This window comes from Nymphaea colorata, chromosome 13 (assembly GCF_008831285.2).
Source record: "Nymphaea colorata isolate Beijing-Zhang1983 chromosome 13, ASM883128v2, whole genome shotgun sequence".
NCBI lineage: Eukaryota > Viridiplantae > Streptophyta > Magnoliopsida > Nymphaeales > Nymphaeaceae > Nymphaea > Nymphaea colorata.
In genome coordinates this window covers 1,621,440-1,629,300 of record NC_045150.1, presented here as the reverse complement: position 1 = coordinate 1,629,300, position 7,861 = coordinate 1,621,440, and the positions used below count along the sequence as shown (strand labels likewise).

At 43.5% G+C, this 7,861-nt stretch overlaps 1 pseudogene; it reads right to left on the bottom strand.

The window, feature by feature from the left end:
* Positions 1–1,765: 1,765 nt before the first annotated feature.
* On the bottom strand, positions 1,766–3,537 carry LOC116267157 (uncharacterized; annotated as a pseudogene).
* Positions 3,538–7,861: the final 4,324 nt, after the last annotated feature.

The window sequence follows — 7,861 nt, the reverse complement described above, 5'->3', positions numbered from 1 at the left end:
ACTCCACGTATTGCTTGACGTTTTCTTTCTTGCTTTTTCATAGCTCGATAGAAAGCCGATGATTGTCTTCCGTCGGTGAACGCAAGTCAAGAGAGTAGGCAAGGAAGCAAGGCGACGAGAGAAGCGAGCAGGCAAACAAGCCAAGGGGAGACGCAGGCAAGGAAAGAAGTAACGAGGTTCAGGCAGGCAAGGTAAGCAAGGCGAAGAGAGAGGCAGGAAAGCAAGAGAAGGATGCGAGGATTTGAAAGAGGAGCGAGGCAAGCAGGAGAACGAGGCAAGTCAAGCGAGGCTTCTTTTAGTTAGAAAGAAAAGAAGGACATGGGGCACTTAGGACAAAGCTATCATCTCCTTACTGCACTCACAAACATAAAAAAAAAAAAAAAGCACCGCACCCTCTGTTGTTTCTGGCAAGAAGAAGACGCTGGCTCACTACAAGGTAGCTTGGCTTAGGAAGGATAGCCCGGTGAAGCGGAGGGACCCTCCTTGGAAGGTGATGGAGAATTCTCCGATAGCAAAACAAGCAAAGACCCCAATGACAACAAGTTTTCTACGGGCAGGGCATTTTCGGGGAGTAGCCCGCTTCTTCAAACACTTAATGGCACATACATTAAGGGAGCCATGGAAAGGTAACTGGAACACCAGAAACGGGGACTACCCGAGCTAATGATAAAGGCAAGAACACTTTCTGCCCAAGTCCCATTGATTGATCATAACGATATCGTGGAAATGCTGCACGGACCCATATATATAGGAATGGAAACAGAATCACCTTGATACTAACCGGATCGAGCCCATGATCTGATTGGAAATAGGAAGATCAGGATAGGTGGCCAACCTCCTGGAAAGAGCGATGTGCATGGACCAGGTGAGTAGGGATGCAGCTCCGTGGACCGCTCGTCGGGCCTGATAGGTGGTGTTATCACACCCTTCTCAAAGGAACCTTACATGACACTGTCGCGTCATACGACTCCATCCCATAATCTGGACCTCCCCTTTGACCAACGGGTCCTCGAACCTGTCCTCGCATGGAGGTTCCTTTTCATTCCTTTTGAATGATGACGTCCAAAAAAAAAAGCGGTTTCATAGACTCTTATAGGACTAAGTCGAACATTTCTTGTTCGGACATAGGGTTACCGGCAGCTCGGGTTTAATTTTGTCCCCGTAGGAAGAAGGGATTGGAGGTCGCAGCCGCAGAAAGTTAATGGAACTGCCGCAATCCTATGCGCAACTTCCAGAGTTTCTTGCCGGCGTCTAGTACAAGTAGTGCCACACAGGGCTCTACCTCCAAAGAAATGAGTACAGTCTAACGCTTTTTTTCTTTCTTTTCTTGCTCAGGACCAAGAGCCCCGGGGCCTGCTTGTCCCCGTGGAGCCCGTTTTGGGGCGCTGACGCCAATCCCTTGCCGAGGACCCTCCATGAGTACGGAGTTTCCCACTCCGTTTTTAGTCAAAAAAATGAACGAGCTAGTTGTTTTGATTATCAGATTGTTTTCAAGTGTTGGTTTGATTTCAAAGGTTGAGATAGAATGAGCACTGTGAGCTATCTGCTTTGCTTCCAAAGGATTCCACTCAACTAAAAAAGACAACTACTACACGTTACTCCAACAGACTGACATATAGTAGTTTAGTGCTCCTTGTTGTTCGGATCTTGACCGAGTCTGAGCTTCCCAAGCTCTATTGCTGTTGGGGAACTCAGCAAGGGTCTGACCACCTTCTTGATTGACTATATGTGAGTCTTTGGGGTACTTTGGGATTATATTCCAAGCCTAGGATTTGTGCTTGTGGGTAGGGGTGAATATAGCAGACCAGCGGATCTGGCAGTCGACAATTGTTTGGACTTGGTAAAGGTTGTTGTGGCACCTGTAGTAGGACAGAGGGCTGATCGCGATGCCCTCAGACCGATTTACGATGTCTCCGTTGCTGACGTTCGTCAAGCAGGCTACGTGGGTTGGCCAGGGTCTTCTCCGGCTAATGGGACCTCAATCCCGAAGCCTTCAGAGTATCTTTTTGATAGCTCTATCGGAATGGGGAATTCGCTGCGGAAAGATCCCACCCAGTGTCCCCCTCCTTCCCCCGCCGCCTTCCGACCCATGGGAGTATCCAATGAAAACTTTCGGACGCTCATGCCCAATCGTGAGACTGCTTGTTGAGCGTCCGATGGCACGTTGCTCCGACCTGGGCTATGCAAGAACTCGATCTCCCTTGATCCTTGCCGGATGTGCTTGACGCAACATACACTAACTTTTTGACTTCTGACTCCAGCTGTTCCAAGAGTCTCCGCTAGTTGAACAGCGTCCAGTAGACTCCCTGTTCTGCTCATCCTCTTCGTCAGTTGTTGGATCGGGATACACAACCCTAGGTCCCTCAACTTGGCATGGATAGCAGAGCTTAGGTGGAAAGCAGTTATATGGATATGGTGCTTGACCGTAGATGCTTCTCCAGCTCTCGCAAAAATGGCATGGGAGTCGTCCTCCGAGGGACTTCCCGAATGACCGTACCGAGGAATTCTACCATACTCCGTGCAGCTATGGTTGTTGAGACTACCCCAAGGTTTAGGCTGGATTGTAGGAAGTGGGTGATACGTTTTTTTATTTCTATGATAAGCTCTTTGGCACCCACGATTCCCAGTAGTGAGTCGTCGGCATATTGCGCATGACAAATCCTAATTAAGTATGGGTAATTGAGGGGGGCCTGCTTACAGGCCAGGCGTCTCTCTGACCTTATCGCCACCCCGCCCAGCTCTATCAGCAGGCCCCTTCTTTTGCAATACCGAAGAAGGTCTCTCATGGCCCCATTATTCTTATTACAGCGTTCTCTACCATAGAATTCGGCCTTCGAGGTCAACCCGACAGCTTCTATGAGGAAGGTGGCGCAAACGAGGCTCGAAGGCTTGTTAAGGAAGGCGGCACAAACGAGGCTCGAAGGCTTGTTAAGGAAGGCGGCAAGGGCCGACGAAGGGGGGAAAATGAAAGGTGTTTTCTGGTCCCCCCCTTTGCCGGGGGGTGCTTGTGGGGGGAGTGTGCCACGACGGAACAAGGGAATGAAAGGCCGCTTTGTGTTGGATGCTCTTTACCCAACAAAAAGTGAATGCTTCTTTTCCAGAGTTTGATTGGTCATCAATACGACCAGTCCTTAAGAGAACCGATCTGATTCTCTGAACAATCGAAATTTCGTGCTTCTGTCGGATCCCCCTATCTCCTGATCGAGCTTGTGTGGGTAGATGTTGCCTGGAAAGGCCGATAGTAGTACACTGTGTGGGACGGAGCAAGGGCCCTTCTCACCTCCTACGAGTCGTTCGGCAGAAAAGAGTTTCTGAGTGAGGTAAAAGAACTTGGGATCGTTGATCTCTTCCTTAAGGATTGGGATGAGTCGATGTCGGTCGATGGTGTGAAAATACTTTTGGATGTCGAATTCCAAAACCTAGCGAGAGATTCCCCACTCTTCTTTGATCCGTCTGAGGGCCGAGTGGCAGCCTCGACTCGGGCAGAAACTCGGGAAAGACAATGGATTCGGGTACCGTTCTGATCGCCTCTTTCATGATCTTTTCTATAGGTAGAATTACTGTGAGCGGTCCAAACTTCGACTCTTATTTCTTTCTTCCTATTGTCAGGAGCAAAGCCCGTTTTTTGCTCTCTCATTGGATAGATCAGGGGCCCTCCTGCCAGCCGGAAAGAAACGATCTTTCAGGAAACCCCCCTCGGGCTCGGCGCCTGACAAGAGGGGGCGTGGCTCTCTCAAACCATTCCGAAGAGCCGGGATCTCGTAAAGGAAAAATGAGCCAGCGCAGGTTTGGACCTGCGTGAATCAGTTAAGTGAAGTAAGGGAGCCTTGCCGATAGGCGGCTCATGGCTTGCGGCTTGTCTTCGCTCGCTCGCTCTCCGTGCGAGAAAAGCACTCACAACTTGAAATTCCTGAAGCTTATTAAGGTCACGTCATGAGCCATTTTCAAAGTCAAGGTCAGCGTACATGACTTTGCTTTGCATTTCATCAAAGTGGCTCATGAATAGAGCCAAAGCAGTTTCTTAGTTCCACCAACAAATCATCGGGACATAAACTAGAGAAGGATGCAGAATGAAAGTTGTGTGGATAAAAGAATGTACTGCCACAGCAACCCTCACTATTTCCGCAGTCCGCAGCTCTTGTTGGAATCCTCACCAGCACCATCGCCCCATGCCCACTAGCGAGGGGCAACCGTTGATATTTTCTTTATTTTGTAAAAAAATAATGTTAATTTCAAATGGTTAAAAATGTCAATTGATAATATATTTTAAGGGAGTGTTTGATGACCTTCAATTTTGATTATAGAATTCTAATTTTAGAAACAAAATTCTATGTCATGATAAACTAAGCTTGGGCACCGAACCGGGTCGCCATCGGGTACCTGGTACCCGGCCCGTACCCGGCCCGGTACCGGCCGGGTACCGGGTACGAAAATCAGATAATTGGGCTGGGCCCGGTTCATAAAATCTGGCCCGAGATATTAACGGGCCGGGTACCGGGTAATAAAATCTGGCCCGTTAGGTCAAAATCTTGTTAAAAGTTAAAAGTTAAAACATAAAACAAGAGAGTGAACTGTGAAGCCGAAGCCTGCAAGGCTGCGACTGCGAAGGCCTGCTTCGAGACACCATTGTCGGTCTGCCATCGCCACCGGCGCTGCTGCCAACTTGCGACAGTCAAGATCTTTTACTCCTTGCTTCTTCTTCTAAATGCATATTCCTTTCTTGGTTTACGCTGTTTTACTTTTTTGGGGGTGTTGGGTGTAGTCAAAAGTAAAATATGATTCATTTCCTCTTTTCTTGACTTGGCATTCCCGAAAAAAAGAAAATAAGAAACCTCCATCTGCTCACGGCTAATAAAACGAAGGGAACACATTATTTCTCATAGACAACACAAGAACCAAGAGAGAAAAACGCCCCATTCTCCAATAACCAGAAACTAATCCCCTCTCCTTACCTTACTGCCCATCCTACCAACAAGCGAATTCACAATCTCCTTAACTAGGGTTTTAGCAAAATCTCGAAGGAATCCATACAGATGAGAGAGAGAGAGGGAGAGAGATGGGCCTAGAAGATTCATCACGCCAATTTTGAGCGTCTGACTCTTACAAAGCTAATGGGAAAACCGGGAAAATTAAACAATCGAGAAAAAATGAAACCGGAATTCCCAAAGTTTTAACAAAACGGGCCAGGTCGGGCCTCGGACATGGTGAACCAGTCCCGGTACCCGGCCCGGCCTGTTAATAATCGGGCCGGGTAGCGGGCCAACCCGAGTTAACGACGTTGATTAAATGGGCCGGGCCAGCCTGGCCCGACCCGATGCCCAGGGTTATTATAAACAGCCTAATTTTTTTGCCATGACCAAATGACCATTTTACCCATTTATAAGAAAATTTTTGAACTAAGCTTTCAAAAGTGATTTAAATATAGGAGCTAGCTATAAAAAAGCTAGGCTCAACTCTACCTTATTTGGACACCTGATACCAGACTAGGATCATTTGGGTTGTTGTCATTATGTCAAATGATATTTTACCTATGAATGTCAACAAATCTGAAAAACCCTTGTAGTGATTTAAAACAAACTTAAATACGGTAATGTTAGTTCTACAAGTCTCTGATGATAGTTAAAATCAGCTCACCATTTCTTTTTACCGGCTCAAGTCAACTCACCCTAGCTCAAGTCAGGTCACCAAAACTTAAAAGTACATTTATGTAGCTCGACCGTATATCCTTAAGCCCAACCAAGTTTAAGATAGGTTTATTTTGGTGGAAGAAAGTATTACTTCACTTTGAGTTGTCAAGCCCAAATTTCAATTCTGAAGTCACTTGCACATTTCCACTAGGTCACTGTCTCGCCCATCTAGCAAGGTTCAAGCTAAATTTGAGTCAAGCTTGGTTGAGTTAACTCGAACCGAGCTAAGATCATGTTTATTAGGTATAAATTTATTTTTCTTCAGTTTGGTTTGAGTTTATTCATCTTGGTTTGAGTTCAATTCAGTTCGAAGGTTCTAGAGCTCACCATCTCTCTTGTTTTTAGATGTTTGAGCTAAGCTCAACCTGATGGAGTGAGCTGAAACCAAGGTAAGATCATATTTATCATGTATAGATTTGTCTGTCCTGGGTTCATTTTGAGTTCATTTATCCTATTTGAGTTCAACTCAGTTTTGAAAGTTCCAGAGCTTACTCTGCCTCCTATTTTCCAAGGGTCTGAGCTGATTTTGAGCTCAATTTAGTTTCCAAGGTTTCGGAACTCATTCATGGTACCTGCTATACTCTGCAAACAACTATAGAGCTCAGTTCAGTTAAATCTAATCAAAATTTACCACTTTCAACATATCCAATAGTGAAAATTCTAATGGTAACCTAACTTTTCAAACCCTCCCTAGCTTTTCTTTATTAAATTGACATTTTAGCTTATAAATTAAAAAAAAAAGAGATTTTTAAAACAATCTGTGATTAATATTTCAGTAAAATTATAACCAAAGCCGATCTAAAAAAGGCCCACATGATGGTGTAGTTAGATCGACCAAACTCACTCAAAGCTTTAGAATTATACACAAGGGTGAAATAGTTATTTCTTTTTGAGTCATATTCTTCTGCATCAACATAGTAAATATGCTACATGTTCCTTAGTTTATAGCCATCTTTCATTTCTAGAGCTTTAGCCCAAGTCAAATCCATGATTTGAGTTTGAATACAAGATCACACCTAGGGAAAAACAGCCATTTTCTTCTATTCCATATTTTTTATTTGAACCTAAATTATATGCCATATATACTTAAGTTCATTAAGCTTATCATTTTCGATCTTCAAAGCTTCAGTATGAAATGCCTTTTCATTTCAAACGCATAACAATTTATTCAAATCTACAACCAAGGGCAAAATAGTCATTTATATTTTAGTATCTTACCTATGCCCAAGGGCAAACAGCAATTTTCATCTTCAATAACGACATCCCAAACTTAGGCTATATGTTATATATACCAAAGTTTATGATATTTAGAGCATCAATTCACAAACAATTTTGATCCATAAACTATTGCCATCTAGATCACTTATTTAGAATTCTAATCTAAATTTCTTATCACATGCAACATCGATTTTCTAGAATTTTCTCTGGATTCAGACCTTAATATGGATCTCAAAACCATATCTAGGATTCATTTTTTTATATTTTTTTTCTAGATTTGGATCATGATCTAATTCTTAGAGGTATATTCCAATCCAAGTCCAAATGCATAAAATGTGCATGTTTGTCATCAATGTCATATTCAATTTCGTATAGTATATATGTCAATCCAAACAGTTGCTCATGGTTCGTGCAGAACTTTAAGCTAACCACTCTTTTCAAACAAGATAAAATTTGGTACTTGTATGACTCCACAATATTTTTTTGTTTGTTGGATATCTAATATAATATATAGTTTGATGTGTGTTTTCTCTTTATTATATTTGCATCAAAACCTCACTCTATGCAACATGTCAGGAATTACTCATGAATCGTTGAGAACTTTGCAAACATTAGCTCGTTTCAGAGATAATCGACTTTCATGAAGATTTGGCTTCGGAATGAGTAAAATATGGCAAAAATATAAGTTTTAACATATTTTTTATGACACATGAGGAGAGCACGAATTTGAATGCCAAAAGTTTATGCCTGTATTGAAAGTTTTAGAGAATTATTCTTTCTTCTCATGCTATAAAAAGGCGACATTCCCATCCCCCACCCCTTCTTTATACACACCTTGTTCTCTCTTGTTGAGTAGACCAAATTTGGATAAAACCCAAATGAGTACTCAAAATGTGGAAAGCTTCAAGAGTCTTAGTAGATTCTTGGATTCAAGCTGCATTCAAAGATTGAATTAG